The 27521-nt window shown below is 33.3% G+C and overlaps 1 protein-coding gene across 15 annotated transcripts in view; it reads right to left on the bottom strand.

The window, feature by feature from the left end:
• The window catches only part of Pcdh9 (protocadherin 9), an 888530-nt gene that overhangs the window by 165017 nt on the left and 695992 nt on the right, over nucleotides 1-27521 (bottom strand). The window lies entirely within an intron of this gene.

Genomic DNA, 27521 nt, shown 5'->3' with positions numbered 1-27521 from the left:
CTCAGTATATAATGCAAATCAGCCCATTAAGACAAATGCAGCCACTGTCTTATGAAGCAAAGTGAATGATAAAAAAAAGGTGCTCCTGCCATAACTGCATAGTGTGATCAGTGGCATTCACCTTCCTTTCTCAGTGTAACTGGAACGCCTATCAAAACCAGAAAACGGAAGGCTTCAGAAGCATTATGTAGCTAAAAAAGGAGACAATTTTACCCATTAGTAATAAATGTACCTGCTGAGCAGAACACAGCTATCCCTGAAATGGTTCCACGATTCTCTTTTGCTTGGCTCTGCCTGCTAGGAGAGGACCAATGTGCTAAAGAGCATTTTGTAAAAGCAAAGAGTTTATATAATTGACTTTGCTGGAATTAGAAGACAGAGTACAGTGTGATCAACCTGAAGCAGCCCAAGTCTATGATGAAGGAAAATTGCATGATTTAATAGCCAGATATAGAGACTGTGCAGTTAAAGAAGTAATCAAAGACTCGGACATGCTTAAAGGAACAAATCTGTGAGCTCCCCATTTACTCCTAAGAGAGAACTGCAAGTGGACTATTTGCAGGAAAGTACTTGGCCATAGCTTCCTAAGTTTGATTAGTACTCTTAGAAAAGGAAGACTTTAGAAAGAGAAAAGTGAGAACATCTTAATGTTGAGGAGTCTTCTGGAAATTCGATCCTGTTGTTCAAAGTTCTAACTTCTATTTCTTTTGAAACAGTTGCCAAAGATACAATTTGCAATTTTTTTATCCTCTTCTTTTCAGTCTCAGCAAACTTTTCCTTCACTAGGGTAACTATCTTTTCTATCTAATACATATTTTCCATGGAAAGGGAACAACAAAGCCATATTTAGGGTGAAAACAAATTAACCTTTCTTAACTAACTGATAGAAAGTGAAATCCCAGCAGTAGCCATTTATATATCTGTACCATCTTGGAGGAAATGTGACTTGAATGATTTAATAACAAGAAGAAACACTGATTTACACTGGCACATCCACAGTACTCAACCTGTGAAAACCAAATGTATTGGGACCATAACCTAGGAGGATCTTAAAAAAAATCTTGATGTCCCTAGAAGTCAAGTGAGGAAACACATTTTATAAGAGGTGAAAATATATAATACATCTAATGTAGATAAAGAAATGTTTATGCATTAGAGATCATTTAAATCTTGTCATGGCCTAACTGTAACAGTGTTTATAATGATTCAGAATAAGTATTTGAGCTTTGGATTACAACTAAATTGCCAGTTAAACACATCTAAAAATAATTTTAGTATAATATCAGTATGTGTGACAACTCAGTAAGATTTATATACCTCAAAATAATTATACTATTAAGGTAGGCAGAATGCTATCTAGTTTTATTCACATAGGAAACTTTTCATACTTTGATTATCTTAAACTAATTAAAACATTTTAGAAAAAAAGAAGCCTTAAACCTAAGAAAATAATAGTATTTGACTTTTTTGTAAAGCCCTTACAATCTGGTTAATATGGAAAACTGCTGTTAAGTCCAATGTCAATGTTTTTCAAGAAGCACCAAGTTCATCAAAAGAAATAAAGAATTAACACAAATATATAGAATCTATATTCTGAAGTAACTACTTTTTCTAATGTTGGTAGATTCTTCTTTTTTTTTTTCTCACAGTCATGCCCAATTTTTATTCCATAATAAAATTATAGGAGTTAATAGAAATTTACTTCTATAAATTTTGCTTTTTTAATTTTCTCTCTCTTTTTTCTCCTCCTTCCTCATTCCTCCTTAGCCCCCAACTACAGACAAGTAATAATGAAAAAATGCTCATATTTACTTTGTCCTATCTAGTGATGGCTTCCTACTTCCAGTTCAACAAATCAGACTGAGTTCTTTCTCCTTCATGTCTCCCACTTCCTTCATTTCATCAATGCCTCTGCTTATGCCATGAATCCATTATCTTGGTTCATTTGAGCAAGCCAGTAAAGAAGACTCTTTTTTCTTTCCCTTGCTCTCCAAATACACATTGAATCTTCATTTCCTTAAGAGTCTAAGATCTAAATATTCCTGAGATTATACTTGTGCTTTCTATTTTCTTTCTGTTGCCTTAGCAAAGTGTCCCAAATTAGGACAGGTAAATTTGCTTCCAAAAACTCCCTCTCCCTTAGAGTGAGTTCATTCTCCATGTCACTTCAAAGGTGATCTTTCAAAAAACATACCTGGTCACAGTACTTTTTCTTTAATGTCATCCTATTACCTGCAAATATGAGTCTCAAACTTTAAATTTTGAGAAGATAATATTTTAATGTATGTCTCAGGTGTTCTTAAAACAGGGGGTTAGGAAACACATGTTAGAAAAACTGTTTTAGACCCAGAGGTCTAACAGTACATAATAGTCCTGTAAATTATTCACAATTTTGTTTAAATATGTTACTGAGATGACTTAAAAAACCAACACATTACACAAAGGGGCTCTCTCTCCCTCTAACTCACCCTCTCATTCACTCAGCACTTTTTACTGACTGTTTCAGTCATTGCAGAGGGGTTGATGGCAAAACAGTTTAATAACCTGAAAAATTTCCTAATATTATGCAGAAGTAGATATGTGGTATTTCAAAAGGAAATTAGCATAAAATAGAGTAAAATACCAAGAAAATATAGCCATGCAATTCACAAAGGAGGTAATGCTTAAGCTCATTTTTTCTCTTAAGTGTTTATGTATATTTTAATTTGAACACATAAAAAAGCAATTCAAGCAGCATGAACAGATACACTAAACAGAAAGAAAAGTTGATTTTTCCTCACCCCACCCTGCAGATTCATGAGTTTCCTACATAAAGTCAGTCACTGCTGCTGACTTCTGGTGGATTCTTAGAGAGATCTTCCACATAGAAATAAGTACTCAACTTTACTCACTAGGAGTACATTTTTTCTCTGCTCAGACCTCCAATCCCCTCTCAACCTCACCTGTGGATGAAGACTTTGTTATCTGCTTCATTGAAAAAGCATAGACGCCCTGACATCTGTGTTCATCTCCTTAGACTTCCCTCTTGTTCCTATGATTTACTTGGCTGTTTCTTCATCTAAGAGAATAGAGCTCATTCTTTGTAAGTCAAAAACATAATTCTAACAATTATACTCTTGAATAGACTATATCAGTCAGCACATTAAAACTAAACAAAACAAAACAAACGTCTATTTTGATTCCAATTTTACTCACTCAGTTATTCTATTTCTTGGTTTTTATTTATTTATTTTTGCATCATAAGTTGTGACCATTTCTTTTTTTTTCTTTTATTGTTTTGCTGGGAGTACATTATGGCATTCACAAAAGTTCTTGCAATTTATCAAATATATCATACTTGAATTCACCTCCTCTATCATTCTCCTTCATTACTGACCCCCCATACCTGGAATAGTTTTAACAGGTGTCATTTTTCCATTTACATACATGTGTACACAGTATTTGTACTACAGTCACCCTGCCCCAGGGAGGACCTGTTCTGCACTTATGTTCTCAGTTTTTGTAAAAAAAAAGAAAGAAAGAAAAAAAAGACATTTTTGTTTAAGATAACTCTACATTCCTTTTCTTGTGACTTTTCCATATATATATATATATATATATATATATATATATATAATAACCTGAATTGGTTCATCTCCTCTATTTTTCTCCTTCCTACCATAGTCCCCTTCTTATGGTGATTTCAACAGGTTTAAAAATTCTATATTCATTCTTGTATAGGAAGTACATCAACTGTATTCACCTTCTTAACTTCCCTCCTCTACCCTCCCTTTCTTGTATGTGATCTCCCCTTAGGATGACCTGGTTTTTATAAAGTTGCTTGTATTTGTATTTAGTCTGTATTCCACATGTGAAACAAAACATGTGGCCTTTGGCTTTCTGAACTTGGCTAACTGCCCTTAAGATGATGTTCTCCAGTTTCTTTCACGTACCTACAAACGAGTTTCATTCTTCTTTATGGCTGAATCAAATTCTGGCCACAAAGGAATGTAAATCAAAACAACATTAAGATTCCACCTCACTCTTGTTAGAATGATTACCAGCAAGAAGACAAACAAAAACAAATGTTGGTGAGAATGCGGGGAAAAAGAAACCCTCATACACTGTTGTTGAGAATGTAAATTAGTATAACCACTATGGAAAGCAGTATGGAGGATCCCCAAAACACTGAAAGTAGAACTGCCATATGATCCAGCAATTCCACTCCTAGGAATATACCAGAAGGAATGTAAGACTAGTTACAATAAAAGAACCTGCACACCCATGTTTATTGCAGCATTATTCATACTAGCTAAGCTGTGGAAGCAGTCAAGATGCATTAAGAAAATCTTAGCAAAAAAATTCTTCAGAGTAAGTTTTATTTCTTTCTCTAATTTATCTGTTTCTATTCAATTGAGAACCTATTCCAGGAAGATTCTTGCTTTCTATTCTTCACTGAAACCTCTCTTGTCTACAACAATAATGATCTTCCTGTTGTTCAATTCAATAGTCAGATCAGAGTCTTATTCATACTTTAACTGTTTTTTTCTTTTGAAATCTCAATTTTTATTGCTATCCTGTTCCTTCCAGATTTTTTTATCCAACTTCCCTGTCCACATTTCTAACTGAATATCTATTGGGCTTGTTAAATTTAAAATATCCAGAACTTGTCTATGACTTCTTCCACAAGTATTAACCTGTCTACACTCTACTATATCTCATCCTGGGAAATGATACCATTATTATAAGAACATAAGTCAAGAAAGGATGCTTCTAAAAGATTGATTTATGAATTAACATACAGGTGTGGTTTTTGTATATGTATGTGTTTCCTAAAAATAATCTGGTTCATTGATTTAAGAAGAGAAAAGTTAAAAGCCTTCAGTTCATTCTTGACTTATTTTGTTTTTCTCACAGATCCCCTCCAACCTGTGAATAAACTGCCTACCTTAAAAATCAGTTGAGAAGCAGTCTAGTTCCCAATACCTCACTGGCACGAGCCTGATCGAATCTCCCATTGCCTCACATGCTCCTCTACTGGCCTAGTCTAATCTCAACACAGAATTCAGATTAAGCACTTTAAAATATGGGACAGATAATTCTCATTTCTTTGAGTCAGATAATACTGAAATTGTTAGCATTGCCCAATTTTGTTAATCCTTTCTCATACTCTAATTTTTCAAAGGAATATTCATCATGATTTATTCATAATGACAATATATACTCTGTTCCAAATGTGATGATAGCAATCACCAATTAAATGTCTCCCAAACACCAAACATATAACCAGTCACATATATTTTGGACTTGTTTATTCATGAAGAAAACATGGATGAAAACCTAGTCTTCTGTTCAATGGCTATATACTTCATCTTTACACGTGCTAACTAGTAGGAAGGACATACAGATATACACTTGGTGTTCATGTCAAAAACTACCTCACAATGGCAATGAGTTAACAAAACTGAGTATACCCATTCTATGGAGAAATTTTGTAAGCTTTCTATGTACTTTCTGAAGAGGCTTAAATATCTGAAGTTACAAGGAGGTCTACCAAGACCTGATTGCTATGTACCCAAGGAAATGTGATTAAGGATAAAATTGGTCAAAATATATAAAAAAGTATTATTATAGGAACATAATTCAAGAAGGGATGCTTCTAAAAGATTCATTTATGCTTTCACACATAAGTATGATTTTTTCATAGATTTGTATGTGTGTTCTAAAAAGAATTTGGTTCAAAATCAAAATATTGCAGTTGTAAGAATAATATCTTTCTCATCCCCATTCTCATTGTAAGCCCATTTTATACCTAGTTTATAAAAATCCACTTACAAATTCTTTTCATATTGCTTCAAAGCTGCTTGTAAATTAAATAATTGATATGCTATTATAGTTGACAGTTTAATTTCCTTTAATGAGGATAGTAACATACCTGTTTGCACAAAGAAGAAACATTTTGCTATAACAAAGTCACATATGTCATCTTATCAGATACCGTCTTAAATATATATAGTGTATCAATACTGACTTAACGTAAGTAATAATTGTAGGAAGGAAGGAAGGAAAGAAGGGAGGTAAGGAGGGATAGAGCTAGGGAGAGACAAGGAGCCAGAGAAGGAGAGAGGGGAGAAAATAATTGCTCAAATTATAATCAAATACTTCAAATTGGGTTTATTTTCTCTTTTATCCTACAAGCTATCCATCACCAAGCAGTTACTGATATTATTCCTTCTACACCACTACTTATTTTTATTATGTTTTATTTTTTAAATTATAAAATATTCCCTAAAGGTATGATGATAGGACATTGAAAATATATAAATCCTTGTATTTAGATCACCTATTCATGAAGCTATGCATTAGGCTCCTCATTCCCTAATGGCTTACTTGCTCTCTCTCTTTCATTTCACCCCTTCTTTTTTTATCCTTCTATCATGGACATTTTATCAGCTGTGTCTGTATCTGATAAAGAAAGCCACAGAATTTCATGGGCAGGGGCCACTTTAATCGTCCTTCAAGCTAATGGCAGAGCGGGGTGATACTGTGAATTACACTTTCTGCCTGTCTTGCTAGACTTCATTCCTTTCTACAGTGGTATCTAGTGAATTCCTGAACCATAATGCCAGCTCTATCTTTCTCTCCTTTTCCTTTCTGTTTTTATTTCCTTCTGGGTGTTGTTGTTGTTTGTTTGTTTGTTTCACAGAGAAGCTTCTTCTTGATTGGTGATTGAGCAAATATTAATCGATACCTCTATATTAGTGTAATTGCTTCCTTGATTAAAAAGATATGACATTACGTTCCTTGCTAGTTTCAGTTGCATCATCTGTAGGTATGAATACATAAGCATCTGAGAAAGAGAAAATAATTAAAAAAAAAAATCCAAACGGGAACAGTCTGACTTGGTACTTCTAAACCCAGAATGACATGACCTTCAGTTGAGTTTTATGCATACCCAACACATACCTTGTCATATTTATAGCATATTGGACTCCCTATAAAATGTACAGACTGTTATAAGGTGCATTAACTCAGTGCTCCAAGTACATTATTATCACTAGTCACTAACATACTCTAGAAATCTGAAAGTGTTAATGCATCTTTGAAAAGCACAATATTCCTGGAGAGAACTGGCAACTTATAAGAATCTGGGTCAATTTAACTGTGAAGGAAAGCTCAACTAAACAGGGCCTCACTCAAAGGCATTTACAAACACTTCCCAATTCTCTATGATGAGGTACTAAAAAATTAAAATATGAAATGTTATAGAAATCTAGAGAAAAAGCTGTAGGGGATGTATGTGGCTTTGCACAGACATGGGTCTTGAAATACAAAATGTTTTGGAAGGTAATGTAGGAGCGGACACATAATGGGCTCAATCCTGACATTTTGCAGAGGGAACTTGGATTAGTATTTTGTCTCAGTCTAAACATTTACAGCTACAAAATGGAGGCATATAATATCTGTGGAAAGATTATTTTTTAATCAAATGTACAGAGGTATGCAAAATGCAGTGATTGGTCAATAATAGGCACACAACAAAAGACAGCCTTTATTAATGTTTAACTGCTATTCTCTGAGATGAAGAAATTAGTTCTACTGGGCACCCAAGAGAAATGGTTCCTTATCTTGTAAAACAGAACCATAGAACCCTTGCCTAGAGCCTTTAAAAAAAATTGCTGCTTGCACATAAAATCAATTTGTGTTTTCTACTTCATATTTTTAGCTGAGGTTTTAAAAAGACTGATCAGTTTGTACGTGCTTTTTTTTGGAGGCAGTGAGAAAAGGTGATTGTTAAATCGTTACCTTGACAACAAAGAAAACCAATTGTGAAATAAGCAAAAAAGACATCCCTAGCAGTTACTCAGCTTCCACAAGTTTAGCTAAAAGCAGTCAATTCAATTTAATTGATCTTATAGAGAGACTGTGTTTTTTTTTTCTTTCAAATTATTGCTACACAGATTTACTAAAGGAATTGTCAAAAACAAAAGTTGGGCATAATTTTAATTCCATTTTGACAGATCCCAATTTCCTCAGACTGTGAATGGATGTGTGATTCTGCCATATGACTGAAATACTGACATACAGTACTTGTAATTTATTAAAATCCCTAACATATATGATTAATTCTATTTGCCTGACACTATTTCAAATAGCTTACTCATTATTAATGTATTTATTCTTGATAACAACATTAAAAATTTCTATTATCCTCTTTTACATTTGAGAAAACTGAGTCAAAAAGAGTAAAGAACTTGCCCAAATTTACATAGCAACTAACAGGCAAAGTTAAAATTTGAGTCATGGCAATTTAGATCCAAATAAGCCTCCTTCTAAATATCATCATAAGCAGCTTAGCATTTTCAGAGGACTATGTAAAATGACAGAAGAGAAAGGGTACTGATGTAACAATTTAATTCATTAAAAATGTTACCTTTGTGGCTGATTGAATGGCTCCGGTGGAAGTGCTTGCCCAGCAAAAGCCAGCCCTGAGTTCAAATCCAAGTACTGCCAAAAATGCTTTATATGTATGGTACTAGCACAAAGAAGCCCACAAAATATTGTTTTTTAAGGAGGCGGAAGAAAGAGGTGTGTTAAGGGAATATAATAGAGGGAGTGAATTTGTTCAAAATACACTGTAAAAATATATGGCATTTTCACATGAAACCTCCTTGTATTATTAATGAATTCTCAATTTAACAAAAAAAAAATGAAGTCACATTTCTCAGAAAAACATGCATATATTATAATAGTATTGTTTTCTTGATTGTTCTACTTTAAGTAACCAACTGGGGACATTGTTGGCTATGTTTAATGTAAATTTTCTACTTTGTTGATTTGCATGTAATATTCATATATCTTTATAGGATATGATACGATGTTGCAATTCATGTGCACAATGGGTAGCGATCTGCTCAAGGTAATTTGTAGATACCTCACTTTAAACCTTTATCATTTCTTTATTGATAAAATTCTCTTTATTAATAGTACTCTCATAATTACTTTAAGACATATGATGCATTATTGTTAATCACATTTATCCTGCTCTCCTGCTCTTTCATAGTACATGAGAACTTATTTTTCTTAGCAATAGCTTTCTTTTTTTTGTCCTTTCTCCTCTCTCCTACACTCTCCAATTTCATATGACTATTGTCTTGTTCTAAATTTCTATGCAATAAAAAACATTGGTTCTACTTATAGATGCAATCATGCAGTATTTGTTTCCCTTTGCTTAACTTATTTCACTTTGTCTTCTGTGTCTGTCCATCTTTCAAATGAAAAACTTTCGTGCTTTCTTATGGCTAAGTATTACTCCATTGTGCATATTTATTTTTGTTTATCTGTTGATACACATTTAGTCTGATTTCATATCCTAACTGTTGTCAACAGTGCACAATAAACATGAGACTGAACATATCTTTTCAACGTGTTGATTTCATTTCCTTTGCTTATAAACACAATAGTGAGACTGATGGATCCTACAGCAGTTCTACTTTTAGTTTCCAAGGAACACCACACTGTTTTCCATAATAACTGCACTGACTTACACTCCCACTAACAGTGCACAATATTTCCTCTTTCTCCACATTCTCTGCACCTGTTACTTTTTGGTTTTTGTATTTTTGATAATTGCCATTGTAGATGGGATGAGGTGCTAACTCATTGTGATTATCATTTGCATTTCTCCAATGAACTGAGTATATGTCTTAATGAAATGAGTGTATGCCTTAATATTGACAATAATTCTACATCATTCATCTTTAAAAATACTTTTCCAGTTAAGAAAATCTTCCAGATGTGTTTTATACTAAAAACATTCATATCAGTCTTATTATTCAAATCTTTTCAAGTTTAGAACTTAGTAGAGGAGAGAGAGAATATGAGAGCGAGTCATTTGTACAATGCTATTTTAACTATCTAATTGTCTGATTCACATTTGCTATACTGAGGATTGAATCCAGGACCTCACACATGCTTTGTTTGTTTGTTTGTTTTTGAGACTGGGTCTTACTAACTTTGCTAGAGCTGGCATCAAACTTTTGAAACTCCTGCCTTGCCTCCCAGGTAGCTGGGATTAAAGATGTGGCCTCCTAGACCAGCTGCATTACATTTTCAAAGAATTATCATAGGTGTTGCTAATACATTATAGTACCCAGCCGTTTCTTAAGCTATGAAATATCAGTGTATTATTTTTATTATAGTCATTATAGTTATATTTATAGCCTAGTTATATTTATTGTACTTAAGCACTACAAATACAGAAACTTCATAGTATATTATGTACACTTTAAGTTTTGGGGGGATTTTTTATTTGTAATAAGTATCCTAACATTTTATTTGTAACAAGTGCCCCAGGATCTTCAACCGAAAGTAGTCATTTCACATACAATTTGGGATATTAATCTATGGAACTTTTAAAATTTTTCTTTACACTTCACAAAATGTAAGTAGTACAGAAGAAATAAATTTTAAATTAACATCTTTGTGGCAAATTTTTATAATCTTGGTCAAGATTTATTTTAAAAGCCAAATCAGGCACATACAATAATCAGAAATATAACATTCAGGAAACAAAAATTGAAGTATGGTTATTTGACAATTTTACTTTGAGTAATATGTCTAACATAATCACGAATGATAACTGAAATTTTATTTCATTGATACATATACACACATGCACATACACAAACCCTTTAATAACACATATTAGAATTACTGAAATGAGTATCACTAACAGATGCATACTGAATCTAAACTTATATATCCCTATGAAAATTCTATCAATAACTTCTGAGTAATGCACTTATTAGGATTCATGTTACAATGTAACTAGACATTTGCTGCACACAATGAGATAAATGACCTAAGATGAGCCCTCTAAAATCATTTTGTATGTGTCATTAGCAATTCAATTCACATTCTTACCTATACAAAGTATCTAAAACCACTTAACAGCTTCCTGAAGAGAGTCCTAGCTCAAGTTATTAATATCTTTATTTAAATGTACATCTTGGAGGATCCAAGATGGTGAATGGGACACAGCCTTGGATTGCATGAGCTCCGTGAACCAGGGACTTTGCTGATATGCTGAGACCATACTAAGAATCAATGAAACAAAAAGCTAGTTCTTTGAAAAAGTAAATAAGATTGACAGAGCCCTGGCAAACCTGACTAAAATGAAATAAAAAACTCAAATCAGTAAAATCAGAAATGCAAAAGGGGAGAGAACAACAAACACCACAGAAATCCAGGAAATCATCAGAGACTACTTTGAGAACCTATACTCTAATAAATTTGAAAATTTTGAAGATATGGACAGATTTCTAGAAACTTACAACCACCCAAAACTGAACCAAGAGGATATAATCACCTGAATAGATCTATAACACAAAATGAAATTGAAGCAGCCATCAAGAGGCTCCCCAAAAAGAAAAGTCCAGGACCTGTTGGATTCTCTGCTGAATTCTATCAGACATTTAAAGAAGAACTAATACCTACTCTCCTTAAACTGTTCCATGAAATAGAAAGGGAAGGAACACTGCCTAACTCATTTTATGAAGCCAACATTATTCTCATTCCAAAACTAGACAAAGACACCTCCAAAAAGGAGAACTATAGGCCAGTTTCCTTAATGAATATCTATGCAAAAATCCTCAATAAAGTAATGGCAAACTGAATCCAACAACACATCAGAAAGATCATTCACCATGACAAAGTCGGCTTCATTCCAGGGATGCAGGGGTGGTTCAACATATGCAAATCCATAAATGTAATACAGTACATCAATAGAAGCAAAGACAAAAACCACTTGATCATCTCAATAGGTGCAGACAAAGCCTTCGACAAGATCCAACACCACTTCATGATAAAAGCTCTAAGAAAACTAGGAATAGAAGGAATGTACCTCAACATTGTAAAGGGTATATATGACAAACTTACAGCCAACATCATAATTAACGGTGAAAAACTGAAACCATTTCCCCTAAAATCAGGAACGAGACAAGGGTCCCCACTATCCCCACTCCTTTTCAACATAGTATTGGAATTTCTAGCCAGAGCAATTAGGCAAGAAGAAAAAATAAAAGGAATACAAATAGGTAAAGAAACTGTCAAAATATCCTTATTTCAGATGATATGTTCCTATACCTTAAAGACCCACAAAACTCTACCCAAAACTCTTAGAACCATAAACAGCTATAGCAAGGTGACAGGATACAAATCAACTTACAAACATCATTGGCTTTTCTATACACCAACAATGAACAAACTGAGAAGGAATTCATGGAAACAATTCCACTTACAATAGCCTCAAAAAAAAAAAAAATCAAATACCTAGGAGTTAACTTAACAAAAGATGTAAATGATCTCTACAAGGAAAATTACAAACCCCTAAAGAGAGAGATCGAGGAAGACTACAGAAGATGGAAAGATCTCTCATGTTCATGGATTGGAGGAACCAACATAGTAAAAATGGCTATACTACCAAAAGCAACCTAAATGTTTAATGTAATTACCATCAAAATCCCAATGACTTTAATCACAGAGATTGAAAAATCTACCCTAAAGTTCATTTGGAAACACAAGAGACCGTGAATAGCCAAGAAATACTCAGCAAAATGAGCAATGCTGGAGGTATCACAATACCCGCCTTATATTACAAAGCAATAGCAATGAAATCACCAGGGTACTGGCACAAAAACATATTACAAAGCAATAGCAATGAAAACACCAGGGTACTGGCACAAAAAAAGATATAAGGACCAGTGGAACAGAATAGAGGACCCGGATATGAATCCACACAACTATACCCACCTTATGTTTTACAAAGGGGCCAAAAACATACAATGGAGAAAAGACAGCCTCTTCAACAAATGCTGCTGGAAAAAGTGGTTATCCATCCACAAGAAACTGAAACTAGATCCATATCTATCACCCTGTACTAGTATCAATTTAATATCAGACCTGAAACTGATGTTCATACAGGAAGGAGCAGGAAACACTCTGGAAGTAATAGATATAGGCAAGGACTTCCTCAATAGAAACCCAGCAGCCCAGCAACTAAGAGAAAGGATGGACCAATGGGACTTCATAAAATTAAAAACGTTCTATACAACAAAAGAAATGGTCTCTAAACTGAAGAGACCACCCACAGAGTAGGAGAAAATATTTGCCAGCTATACATCAGACAAGGAACTGATAAACAGAATATATAAGGATCTTAGGAAACTAAACTCTCCTAAAATCAATGAACTAATTAAAAAATGGGCAACAGAACTAAACAGAACTTTCTCAAAAGAAGAAATTTAAGAGGCCAAAAAACACATGAAAAAATGCTCACCATCTTTAGCCATAAAGGAAATGCAATGAAAACCACACTAAAATTTCACCTCACCCCTGTTAGACAAGCCATCATCAAAACACCGCCAACAACATGTGTTGGCAAGGATGTGGGGAAAAAGGAACCCTCACACACTGCTGGTAGGAATGCAAGCTGATGCAACCACTCTGGAAAAAAATTTGGAAACTTTTTAAAAATCTAAACATAGACCTGCCATATGATCCAGCAATCCCACTCCTGGGGATATACCCAAAGGAATGCAACACAGGTTACTCCAGAGGCACCTGCACACCCATGTTTATTGCAGCGTTATTCACAATAGCCAAGTTATGGAAACAACCAAGATGCCCCACTATTGATGAATGAATCAAGAAAATGTGGTACTTTTACACAGTGGAATTTACTCACCCATGAAGAAGAATGAAATCTTATCATTTGCAGGTAAATGGATGGAACTGAAGAACAACATTCTGAGTGAGGTCAGCCAGACTCAGAAGACCAAAAATTCTATGTTCTTCTTCATATGAAGACTTTAGATCTAGGGCAAATGCAGCAATGTGGTTGGACTTGGATCACATGACAAGGGGAGAGCACATACAGGAGATATAGGAATAGGCAGAAAAGCCAAAACATAAAAGCATTTGATGTCCCCACTCCAGAAGAACTAATACAGAAACCTTAAAGCAACAGAGGTTATCATGAGAAGGGGATCAGTAACCAGTGTAAAGATCAGTTAGAGAGGAATTAACATGGATCATAACACGTGTACACAAAAGCAATGTTAGGAATATTTCTGTATAGCTATCCTCAACTCAACTAGCAAAAACGCTTTTATCTTCCTTATTAGGCTTGTGTATTTTCTTCAACAAAATTAGTGATAAGGGCAGAACAGGACCTGCCTGGAACTGAGTGGGGGAGGAGGGGAGAAGGAAGAGGAGGGGGGCGGGGAGAGAAATGACCCAAACAATGTATGCATATGTGAATAAATGAAAAATTAAAAAAAAAGAAAGAAAGAAGGAAGAAAAAAGAAGAAAGGGAGGGAGGGAGAGAGAGAGGGAGGGAGGGAGGGAGGAAGGAATCTTGTCTTTTCCTAAAATAGTAGTGTTTCAGAGCTCAAGGACATTATAGCTGAACACTTCTCTCTTATAGATGAAGCTCAGTGAGGTAATTGCCTTTTGAAGATCACACAGGTTGTTAATGGTAGACCTGGAACTGAATGTGGGTCTTTGCGACTCCATCAATTTACCTCCTCCCCTCCACCTATGACCACGAAAATGTAGTGTGGTTTCACAGAGAAGGATGAAACTGCCTACTATCCAAAGTTGTCAAATACTTCTAGTCTCCAGATAAGAAGTGAAGCAATAATCATGTTTATGCTTCAAAATAAATAAATAAATAAATAAATACATAAAATATAAACAATTTTTTAAAAATGTGTATCTTGACTTTTCCTTAGGGACTAGTAAAGCTTATTTTGCAATGCTGTGAATAGAAAAGCAAATTTTGGTTCTGGTAATATTCACAAAAGAAACATACCTGGCTCTGTTTCATCTGTGGATATGTAGGTCTCATATGTTTTTATATTTTCACAATTACCAATCATTGTTATGAAGGGTTGTATTAATAAATGACTCAAAATTCTTAAGTCTTTAATTTTGATATTCACATATAAGCAAAAAACATTTGCAGTCCATCAAAAGCTTCAGAAGGGGCTGGGTTTGGTGGCTCAGGTGGTGGAGACTGGGAGCATCCTGGTTTGTGGACAACTCCAGGCAGACAAAGAGAGAGTCCCCACCTCAATATGGTGGCATGCACCTGTCATCCCAGCTATGTGGGTAGCATAAATAGGAAAGGTCCATACTGGGTCTCGACAAAAATGCAAGATGCTGTCTCAAAAACAACCAAAGCAAAAAAGACCAGAGGCATGGATCAAGTGAAACAGTACATGCCAAGCAAGCACGATGTGTAGAGTTCAAACCTCAAATCATCATTAAAAAAAAAATAAAAGAAAAGCACTCTATTGCTTAAGCCACCCCTCTACCCCAAGCCAGTAAGGATCTTGATTCTCCTATTTTAAACTTTGAGATATTGCTGGGATGATAGATGTGCTATATTATGCTCAGCTTTTTTTTTGGTTCAGGTTGGCCTAGAACTGTGAGCATACCAAACAGCTAGGATTACAGGTATGAGACATCAGTGATACCCTTTCCATTCTTTAACTTTGTTTTACAACAGCATTTAAGGAAATTGAATGTGACAACAATTGTATTCAACATATGAATGCAAACCTGAGTATAGATAACCTATGGATAATTTTATCATAAGAACTATATTTATTCAACCCACTGGTTTACAGTTCATCCATGTCTTATTTTAACTTATCTGTCTGATTGGCCAAACCACAGGGTAAATCTAGAAATATAACTTCCCAACATACAGTAGGTAAAGTCTGTTCCCAGAGCATGAGGTGGCTCTTATTTCATGGAGTTCATACAGTTGCCATCTACTTTGAAGGAGTAATTTCAATGGATAAAATAAACCACAGAAAAACTAGTAGAGTCATTGTTTCCACACAACATACTGATCCAGAGCAGTATACAATAGACCAAATTGTAGCTAATAATTCCAAGTATGGTAAGTATTTAGTAAATATTTCCAGAGTTGGAATTTTGCAAGTTATATGTCATCAGTATTTTAAAGGCTTTACTGTACATATAAGAAAATAGCTATGCTAAAATATCACAAAATTATAATGTAAATATAATATAAATATAATATACAAATACCAATATAAACATATTGAAAATGCTTAATGAGTAGGATTTTTATTTGGATCACTTATTATAATTTTCAAACATAAAATCACTAATATACAAACATTGTATTTTAATAGATTTAGATATTTGTGATCGGAAGAAAATAGATTTGCTCTGTCATAGCTCATATCATTGTACGTTATTGAAACATCATGTGTTTCTTAGATTGAGAGTCACCACAATCAGCCCTCTATCTTTTTAATCCAAATTTGAAATTTTCTTAAATTTTAGATGCTAAAGTTTCTGCCCTTAGTGCTAATGAATTCCTAGGGGGAGTTGAAGACATTACCAAAGGTCTCCTTGAATGAGTTTTATTGTCATCCAAAGAAGAATTGAGACTGTCTACATCCACAAGATCTTTTCTATGAGTTAATGTCATCTTGGGAGTCTAATGCCATAGCAGAGAGTAAAAAATATAACCAATCATATGTATGATGTGTGAAGACTTCCAAGAGGATCGAAGTGATGAGTGCTATAACATTTCTAAGAAAAAGAAATCACTGAATATAAAATGATGCTTTTTTCACTGCACAGTTACTATATGCTTATAGCATAGAGAAAAGCATTTGTTGTTAGTTGTAGAGACTATCTAGATACAAGATTAGCAAATATGTGCTGCTTTTGTGAAAAAAGACCATATGTATGAAGCACACTTGCTGGCACATAGTAGATGCACAAAATATGTTAATTATCTTCTTACAACCCTGCTGTCACTATGACTTGAAAATAGCTTGGCAGAAAAAGTATGCTTCCTTATAAGGATTTTAGCATGGTATTTTATTACATATTATTTATTTCATTAACCTATAATTTCTATATTCTCCTATGTAAGTGCCATAGTTTAATATATAAGAATTTATCTAGGTTGTGAATGTAGCTCACTGGTAGAGTGCTTGCCTAGCATGCTCAATGCCCTGGGTTTGATTCCCAGCACTGCAAGAAAACAACAAAAAAAGGATTTTTCCATTCTGAGATCAATCATTTGGAATTAACATAGTTTTCTGCAGCTTTTCCCATTTTCATGCATGAATATATTCCTTTTCCAGTTGCCTTTCCCCTTTCTCATTTTCAGTGTATTTTACTTTTTTTTCAAAAGTCTACACAATGCAGATGAAGGAGAATGCAGTAAATATATTTTGTGACCAATTCTACTTAGTAATGTGCCCTCAAACCGATCTCCTGTCAACAGAGAATAACACAGAGATGACCAAAGAAACTGTAGTCTTATGCCCAGAGAGTCAGATTTAAGACCTACTTTTCACTAATGAGTTGGAAACATTTGTTCAACTTTGAGTATTCCCACAAAGTATTTGTAGCCAAATGGTCTTTAGCTATCTCTTTTCTCTCTGTGTCCAATTCTCTTCTCTAACTAAGCCACTGTCTCTGACTTACCTCCTGTCCTTCATCTTTCATTGCACTGGAGTTAACTCTGCTTTTCCAACATTTTAGGTTAATGTTGTTTCTTCTGTTCTCAACCCTCAGCCAACTCTAGTGTGTTCCTTTTATGGTGAGAATGGTTCTCTTTCTTTATTTAAAGGTCCTTAAATGACTTTTTAAGAGACAAATCCCCTAGAATCTTACCTGACGTTGCTTATCATACCCAAATATCTTTATAGAGGTAACCAATTCACTGTTCATATTTTCCTGATATATTCTTATAGTTTGTTTTGTTTATGTTCATTATAGTAAAACTATAAGTGTACGAACTATGTTATAGTAAAACTACAAACTACAAAACTGTCAGCACTTATATAAAAGCCCCTTTTCTTAATTGAAAATTTATAATTTTCAAAAAAATTCATTATAATATTATTTAGCATTAGTATTTTACATATTATTAAGATTTATTGCATTAAAATAGATAAAATATAATTTTTATATAGTTTATAATTGTAAGAATAATTTTCTGTATGTGAAATGTTCTAATCTTATTATGTCTGATGATTTGCAATCTAATTAACTATAACTATATTAAACTAGTACTATGTTAAGTACAAAAGTTAATGCAGAGAGATAAATAAAACTCCTCAAAACCTCAGATAGGTTATACTTCTAATTTATTCAAAATTTTTCATGCTAGCTGTTGCACAATGAATATATGTTAATCCTTTAAAGCCCTGCAAAGTGGATGCTTACCTCTTTTCCGTATCACCTGAGAAGGCAAACATCTTAGTATGAATTGATAACATTGTTTTATCTTCAAAACCCAGGAGTTTCCTCAGGAGGCTAATCCTCAAAATATTGTCAAAGAAGGAAGGCATAATGTTACTTCATGATGCTGATGTTATTTCAACCTCAGTTTATCACATAATAGCTTTACAAAACATTACTTCTTAAGACTTAAAGATCCTTAGGCCATATCTACTTATAAGTAGATGAAATATTGGTTTATATATTTCATTTTTCTTAACTTCACAATGATACAAATTTTACAGTGAAAAATCCCATAGTCCTTTTACTTAAATAATTAAATAAATCCATTTTACTTATTTTAGTCATTAGGAAGAATGCCTAATAGCATTTTGACATAAGAAAACGTAGTAGTGTGTGCTTATCTCTGTGCGTGTCTATGTATCTATGTCTATGTTGTGGGGTACATGTGTGTGTCTATGTGTGTGTGTGTGTGTGTGTGTGTGTATCTGTGTGTGTATGTCTGTGTGTGTGTCTGTGTGTGTCTGTGTGTCTGTGTCTGTGTGTGTGTATGTCTGCATGTGTGTGTTTGTGTGTGTGTGTGTGTGTATGTGTGTGAAATAAGACAGTATGTGCCGGGTCCCAGAGACTTACACCTGCAATCCTATCTACTCTAGAGGCAGAGATAAAGAGTATGGTGGTTTGAACCTATAACATAAATAGTTCAAGGGACCATATCTCAAAAACATTAAAAAAATGGTGGAATGGCTCAAGTGGTAGAGTGGTTGGCTAAGTAACCATAAAGCCATAAGTTCAAACCCCAGAACCACCAAAAAAAAAAGACAGTATGACAAGACTATGTATTTCATTAGGAAGGGTTTGCTCAAGAACTTATATTCATAGTCACACACCTGAAAAAAATCTAGAGGCCACTTATTTGTAAACTATATGCCTCAACTTATTCTCCAAGCCTTAGTTTGTTACCTATAAAACAGTCTAGTAATAATAATACTTCATTAAGAGGATTACTGTGGGGACAAATTCAAATACTTAACACAATGGATTTCGTGAATATCAATCTCATTATTAGCTATATTATAATCTGATTTCCATGGTATTTTATGCTTACCTGAATTTTATGAGATAGCTACACAACAGAAATCTTGGGTTTCAAATGTTTCAAACTATTGGCTTTCTGGCAATTGGCAAATGTTTTATTTCTCTGAGCCTTTGAAAAACAGTGATAATTGTGATATGTCTATCCAAGGATATTTGTGAAGAATAAAAGATTAATGTGTAAAATAGTCATAATGCCTGACATGTAATATAAAATTATAATCAGTATATGCAAACCATATGAATCTACATTCCATAGGACTTATATATAGACATACATATATATTTGTATATGTCTTTATAATTAGCTTCAAGAAAAGAAGAGGTGATAAAAATCGTACTCTATTCATTCTCTTAAATTTCAAAATCTTGGCTTATTTTACATAAACTCATCATTCTCTCTAGGATGACCATACATGATTATGAGACTCTACAAAGGGGTTATTATGAATAACTATATTGTCATTTAAAATATCTGTGTTGTTAAATCCACTTAAATAGCACAGCACAATGTTGAATTATTCAAAGTTAATTGTAGATCTAATTACAAATATTCTATCTCTGAAAAAGTAATTGACAATCATAACCTACCTCCTCTGACTCTATTAAATTAAACAAAATCTAAAATCTCTACTTCTTTACAAAGTTTGAAAAATATCCAAAGCAAAAATCATTAACAAAGACACTTCTGGAAATATTGAATAAATGTCACAGGTCATTAAAAGGAACACACAGAGACACACAATTAATAATTAAACACAAATTCAAAATTCTTAACCCATGTGCTAGCCATAAACTATGAATTATTGACAACTTTCACCTATTTGTATTTGAAAGGGCAGGTTTATTAGTTTGGAATGTTGTAGGGTACAAGCAATAGGAAGGATTGAGTTCTAACTATAGCCTAAAAATGGAAACATTAATATCCCACATAATAAGATGGCTGCAGATAGGAAATACAATGATGGAGCATCAGCTCAGGATGTCCTGTAGTCTCCTTCTACTTTTCTCTGACATTCTTGGAAGTTGGTCTTTTAGTTTAGTGATTGTCATCTTTGCCTAGAAACCACATCTGAAAACAGCCATGGCTGTCCTCTGTATCAGGAAAGCAGCCTTTCTCAGACACACAGGCCCCCTTTCCAGTATACCTGCACTCATTCTTCAGGTGGTTACTTTTAGCACACTTAGTTGTAGGAACTCTTACAAATTCAGTGTCTGGCAAAATAAAGCTAAGTTTTCATGATGGATTTAGCTGAATGAATCACCATTTGTCACATGATGCTGGGCATGCTGCCATCTCAAGTCTAGTCAGGTTCTGAGGGCAAGGAAGAGAGGCATGTTGTGGGATGCATAATGGTTAGAAAACTCCAAAGGTCTGTTAAAAATATAGTTATGTTTCAGCACCACAGCACTTTTATTGCTATGACATGATTTACTTTTGTGTTAACTTTTCTTCTACTTTTAATCTCCCATATATTGGATTAATTCTGAGCATTTTCTATTATGTTTGGACTAAGCATCATTTTTACTTCTGAACAAAGACAAACTATAAACTCCAGCCCCTATTACTGAGAGAAGCAATGTAAAATAAGGTTGAAAATTCTTTTCATGTTGTTAACAAAGTGAATGGTTCTGTGATAACTTTTTTCTAAAGATATCCAGCTCTGTTACTTCGCCTGTGGTGCTGCATTCCTCCTATACATACTGGGTCCCATTGTGCATCCTAGAATTTGTGGACACGTCAGAGGGTTTGTTTTGGGGAACAGGTAAACAATATGATGGATGATGACTCATGCTGAAGAGTGTATAATGTATTTTAGAAGTCATTAGTTCATCTTAAGTACACAGAAGATACATGCTGTTGCATCTGTACATTTGCTGTCAAGGTGCTCATTAGCTTCTCTTATTGGAGAAACTACAGGGAATTGTCTCGTTCTGCTTTATCTGCACTTTTGTCACTTTTGTCCTATGTAAAACAAGTATATGCCAACATAGGAATTTCGGATTTGAATATACTATAGCCAAACAAGGGATATTTTTGTTATTACTTTCATTTATAGAAATAACTGAAGCAGCGAGGCTAGAAAGTCACATTTATCACTAGGGTACCTTCACCAACACAACAAACTTTTCAAATGTGATGAGAAGGAAGGTTACCATCAGCCTAGAGGCGACAAAAAGTGAATGTGAAAAGTGGAAAAATTCTTATCACAAGTAGATGCCAATACTCATATACACATACACAAGCAGAGGAAAAACTCATCTTTTCCCTAAAAATCCCTCTGTTGTAAAAGTAAATAGGAAACAGCAACATGAGGTACTGTTTTCCACCTAACGTTCTCTTTATAATGTACCCCACATTGGAGATGGAAAAATAAATTCTAGAAGAGAGTGTTTCTGGGCAGTCTTTGGGATCACATATGTAATTGGAATAGGCTTTATGATTAAACTATAATTATCTCCTAGCTTTTTTGCCATCAATATTTGTTGCCATCAGTATTACAGATAACTATGTGGAATAGTTATTCAACACCAGAAAATTTTTATTTTATACCACACATACAGTTATGTACAATGAGAGAACACCAGCTTCATGTCCCAGGAAGAGTGAGGGATATGACTTTGGATTCAGACTCTGCCCTGGGAATGTCACTTAATTCCTCTGAGGTTTTGTTTCCTTATCTCAGAACAAAGGTAATTATGTTAATATCTCACTCACTTGTAAAAATCAAATAGAATAAAACATGTACTAGTGCTTTGTATAATGAGATAAACTCTACAGATATTTGTTGCATATTGAATAAAAGATGTCTGGATATACACATGTAACATTTAAAGATCTGCTCTGGTATTAAAAATAAAATGTACCTGCAATTTGGGTTATTTATGTGTTCACAAAATCAATTTTGAAACACTGATCTCTGTCACTATGTTATCCCATTCCGCTAGAAAGTGAAATAGAAAGACAGGTGATAAATTCAAAGGTATTCACTCCTGACAGTTAAATAGCATTCTTGAGAACATGAAACATTGCTTCGGAAAAATTTGAAACTACTTTTGTTTTCTGTATTTTTTTAAATAAAATGATATGACATAAAAACGTCTGAAGATGATAGAATTACTTTATTAATTTTAATTCTGTGAATAATTTCTTCTTATACTAATATCTACAAAATCTATGTTAAAAGCTTATATATTATTATTTAAAATTTATAATTATTCTTGTCAAATAATGTCTAGTCTTGAGATTATGAGCCACTAAATGTTCAAAATAATATGCTGTGCTATTCAAAACAAATTAGTAAACTTCTCCATTCAGCAAAAGTTTCCTATGTGTCTGTCCTGTGCATAGGTTAGTCAGTGATGTCTGAAGTATTATTTACCAAAATTAAGTAGGATTTGGTACTCCGTACTTGAGAATTGATAATAGCTGATGGAGAAATAGTGAAGGAAGTAGAGAATGAATATATGTACGCCTATATATATATATGAAAAAGTATACACATACAAACTATACATATCTGGTATAGAAAAAGTACTGTAGATCACAGAATTATTCAAAATTTATTTTACTTGATAAAATCTTTACTCTTAAAATTTTTAGTGACAAAAATAATATTATATACAACACTAGTCCAGTTTTAAATAACAAAATTTCTCAACTAATGAGCATCTTAAAAGAAGACTATAAAGAGTTTGAATTTCAGAACTTATTTGGAATTAGACACCTGATATACATGTTCCCATAAATTTAACAATTGCCTATTTTTAATGTTCCTCATTTAGGGATAACCACACTAAATGTTCTATTGTTTGTTCCAAAGATTGACAAGACAACTTGGCTAGTAAGGTTGATACTTGCAATATTTGATTGGACAAACAAAACTAATAATGTACTGCTGACTTTCACCCAGTAGTGCAATTTCAGAGTGAGCCAAAGACTGCGTACATCCGTCACTCGCACTTCATTAAGAAATTCTTCCAAACCATTAATGGCGTACATAAAAGCTTTTCATAAGATTAATGGATTTAACAATTAATTACACTGACTATATCTGTATTATATATTTTAAATTTAACATATTATGATTTAACATATCATAATGTGTTTTAATAGCAATAAATAAAATTAATATTAAATATACACATTATCAAAAACTTTGACAAATACTTTCTTATTTTACCAGATGCAATATTGGAGATTTCTTTTGTGGATCAAGTTGTACTTGAAATATTTAGTCAATAGTTACATGTTGTCAATATTTATGAAATAAGCATATAATTGATATTAGTGTATAAACTACAGTGAACATATATAATCATACAGCAATAATTCCTCAAAGTTTTTCCTTTAATTTTATAATATATACATTTATAATTCCCGTTTATATAGAAATGCTTAGTTATATAGCTATTGAGGTGTATATATATATATATATATATCACTAAATTTCTTACTTTTGGACAATTCTAATTGTGCCTATAAGTTAAATAAAGTGCTGCATATTTATAGAATTGACAAACTAACATTTTTTCATGATTTGCTAAGTTGGAATTCATTTCATAAAATATTTAGGAAAGTATGCAAAGTGAAATGGCTTGTTTTGTGAATATTCAAAAATAGTCTACCACTATAAAAAATAAGCTACTGTTTCAAATCTATGTCAAAGATAGTTTTATTGGGTGAATTCTAGGACTATACTATTTTCCTCTATTACCAAATCCAGTTTTTGTCTCTCTCAACGTAAATTGATGGATTACCTTGATGCCAATGACGATTTACGACTAATGGAGAAAACATGACTAGATAAACATATATGCCAGGATAAGCGATTCCCTTATAATAGTCAGAAACTTCCTCAGACATGGAAGATCTTGGTTAGCAGAAAGCTGTGTTGCAGAGTTTATCATGAAAGCTGAGTCCTCGAGTGGATGAGACAATGGAGGAGAGGCACAGCTGCCCCTGTGCACAGCAACAGCATCCAACATGTTTCATGACTGAGAACTGATTATTTGTTTGAAAACCATTGAGATTTGGGGGATGATTTATACTTAACCAAACTGCTGACACTAGGGAACTCCAACAACTATTCCTGAGGTAGAAGGAGCCAACATTGAGCAATAAACATCAAGCTAACATAGCTCAATATCTGGAGAGAAATAAATTTAGAGAAATACAAAGCTAGACCCAAAGATATAGGATTGCTTAAGGGGAGTGATGGCCTTTACTGGTCCAAATGCAATTCCAGGGATAATTCAGGTGCTAAAAAAACCTGATTTCCTAATGAACAATTCAGTGCATGAATTGAGGAAGTGATGGTCACAATTGAAGAACAAATGAATTTCCTTGAATGCCAAATGCAAGATCTATTACAAAGCACAAATAAAACATTTTTTAAAACAGTGATAAATCATGAGGAAAAATTATGGGACATTTAGAAATAGTTATATGACACAAATATAAAAACTCAGAAGATGAGATGTAAACATCAATGTTCAACATAGCTAATAACAGTAAAAGAAAAGACATATCCAAAACTTCTGCAATAAAATTAATATGATATTGGTAGAGAAAAAAATTATGTAAATAAAATAGAGCATGTATACATATCTATGGAGATGAAAATTTATGTATTCATACATATGTGAGAATTTGACATTAGTGATAGCTCAATTTTGTAAGAAAGATCAATTACTTAATAAAAGTTTCTGGCATAAAAAGTGCGGGTAATCCATCTTGAAAATAAAATTGAGTCCTTGCATTGCATTACATAAAATATATTTCCGATGGATTAAGCAATTAAATGAAACAAAACAGCCAATAAAAAGAGTTTTATTAATTAGTTCCTACAGGCAAGCACACCAGAATATATACAAAATATAAAATATAAACTACATAGACTAAATTATGTGTGCATATACACACAAGCAGATGCATCTTAGATGCAAATTTTGTCTGTGTACTAAATAGTACTATAATTTTAAAAAACTTACAAAATTTTTAATCTATAGAATTGTCTTGTAAATTAACATTTTTGAAACTAAATTTTTATGCCACTTAACTTAATATTGCCTTTTGTAGTCTTTTTAATTAGCCACATATTTCTTCACTTGGTGATGGTGTTGCTGATATTTATTTACTAAAGTAGCATTCTTCTGAGTGGGGATTTGGCCTTTTATTATTATTTCCTAAGACTTCCAGAATATTTTTACTAATATGCAATTACATATTCACTGTCTATTTATATATTTGTCTCCTGTATTCTAAATCCCATAAAGAAATTTCAATCTATGGCCAATTTGAGGAATAATTTTGGTGATCCCATTGAACACACACAGAAAATCAGTGAAGAATCTTCATCAATTATTTATTAATATTTTTACATTCAATTTCTGTTATAAGAACACAAAGAGCTACAGCCTTCACACTTTCTCAAACAGGAAAACTACTTCAATTGCAAACCTCTCTGTAACAGAATAAGCTAGAGAGTGATTCCTCCCATTCTTCTTGATTCCTCTAAACACAGACTGAGTACTGAGCAGAAGTATTTTGAATCTTATATTCTCCTTCCAGAATTCTTAAGGAGACTATTCTTATATAGTGGATAACCCAGGGTTATCGTTAAGAGATAGAAAAACCTGTCCTTTGCAGAAGGATGTCAGTACCATTAAGACCTCCTGAGATCTTTGGAGATTTTTCTTTTTATCAAAAGTCCTGAGAAGGTTTTGTTTCCTTTAAGTGAATGTTTTCTCTGTAAGTTTTCTGGGTGGTGAACACTGTCATGCTGAGAGAGTGTATTTGGTGCTGCTTTCAATGTGTCAGCCTATAACTCTCTTTTTAATTTGCAACCAAACTAATAAATGATAACTAGATAAATTAGGTGTCAAGAATATGAGAGGATCATGGTTGTATAATTAATGGGACTTAGCAGAAGGTTTTTTAAAATTTCTTACATCTATTCTATCTATTGTGGTTTGCACTTTGTTTTTTCTCTTTGTTTTGCTTTGTCAACTTGTGATGTTAAAGTTTTTTAATAGATGGAAGTAGTCATCTAGTAGATTGTTTTAAAGAATGCTGTTGTCACTGTGTAAATCCATAATTTGCATAACTATTGCTTAATTGATAAACCAAAGCATATAAAATTCAGAAAACTTTTCCTGTTGCAAAAAATGAAAGCAAAGCAAAAACAAAATAAAACTATGAATAAAGCTAGAGCAATTATCTTCCTAGCATCTACTCTAAGTAAGCTTTGTCTCATAGGAAAAAGTTAAATCTGAATAAAGTTACTGTTTTGGTCAGAACCTTCTGCAACTATTCTTTTCCCAGCATGTACAGACAAGCTGCCCCTGCTTCAAGCTACCCTGTAGAAAACCATAGCTTGTCTTAGAGTTAGCCTACAGATTTTTTTAGTTAATTAAGTCCTCAGTTGATATAAATGAAATAGTCTTTCACTTTGGGATATTAATTTTACAGGCTTCTTAGCTTCTCCTCAACATTTATTTTAAACTTAAAGTGAACCTCATTAAATGCTTTTACTTGTTTCTTACAAGCCAGACACTTCCTTTGCCTTTTGTTTATATTTCTGTTTAATGAAAGGAAACATGGATAGGACTCAGGCAAATAGATTGTGTTTGATTAGTCCATGGTTTTTTTTTTTTAAACAGTAGTTGAGAATAATTTGGCTTTGAATACAATAGGCAAACTTAATGAGAACCTGGCTTTTGCTGAAATTCTTAGGTAAATTTTGCAGTCTAGAACTAAATAGGTTTTGGCAAAAGAAATGTGGGGAAGTGTGTAGTGTGTGTGTGTGTGTGTGTGTGTGTGTGCATGGGTGTGTGTTCAGCGAGTGAATATTGAGTGAGAACCTGCTAAAATTCAGTAGATAATGCAATTACTGATTATAAATGAATGAAGTTACTTGTTGGTTTCTAAATTCCACACTTGGAAAGGGAATGTATTATCTCCTTTTTAGTTGCTGTACTTTAAATAGAATAGGACACTAGGAAAATATGGTTTCCTCTTGAGGAACTGGCATATTTTGGATTATTTGTCTTAACACCTAAGTACTTAGGGGCTTAACTCATATACAGTATCATGCAAATACTTTTTTTTAATCACCTTATGGCTTTCGTCAGTTAGT

This window comes from Castor canadensis, chromosome 10 (assembly GCF_047511655.1).
Source record: "Castor canadensis chromosome 10, mCasCan1.hap1v2, whole genome shotgun sequence".
Lineage (NCBI taxonomy): Eukaryota > Metazoa > Chordata > Mammalia > Rodentia > Castoridae > Castor > Castor canadensis.
The sequence above is the reverse complement of the archived record's forward strand: the minus strand, read 5'-3'. Positions and strand labels throughout refer to the sequence as shown.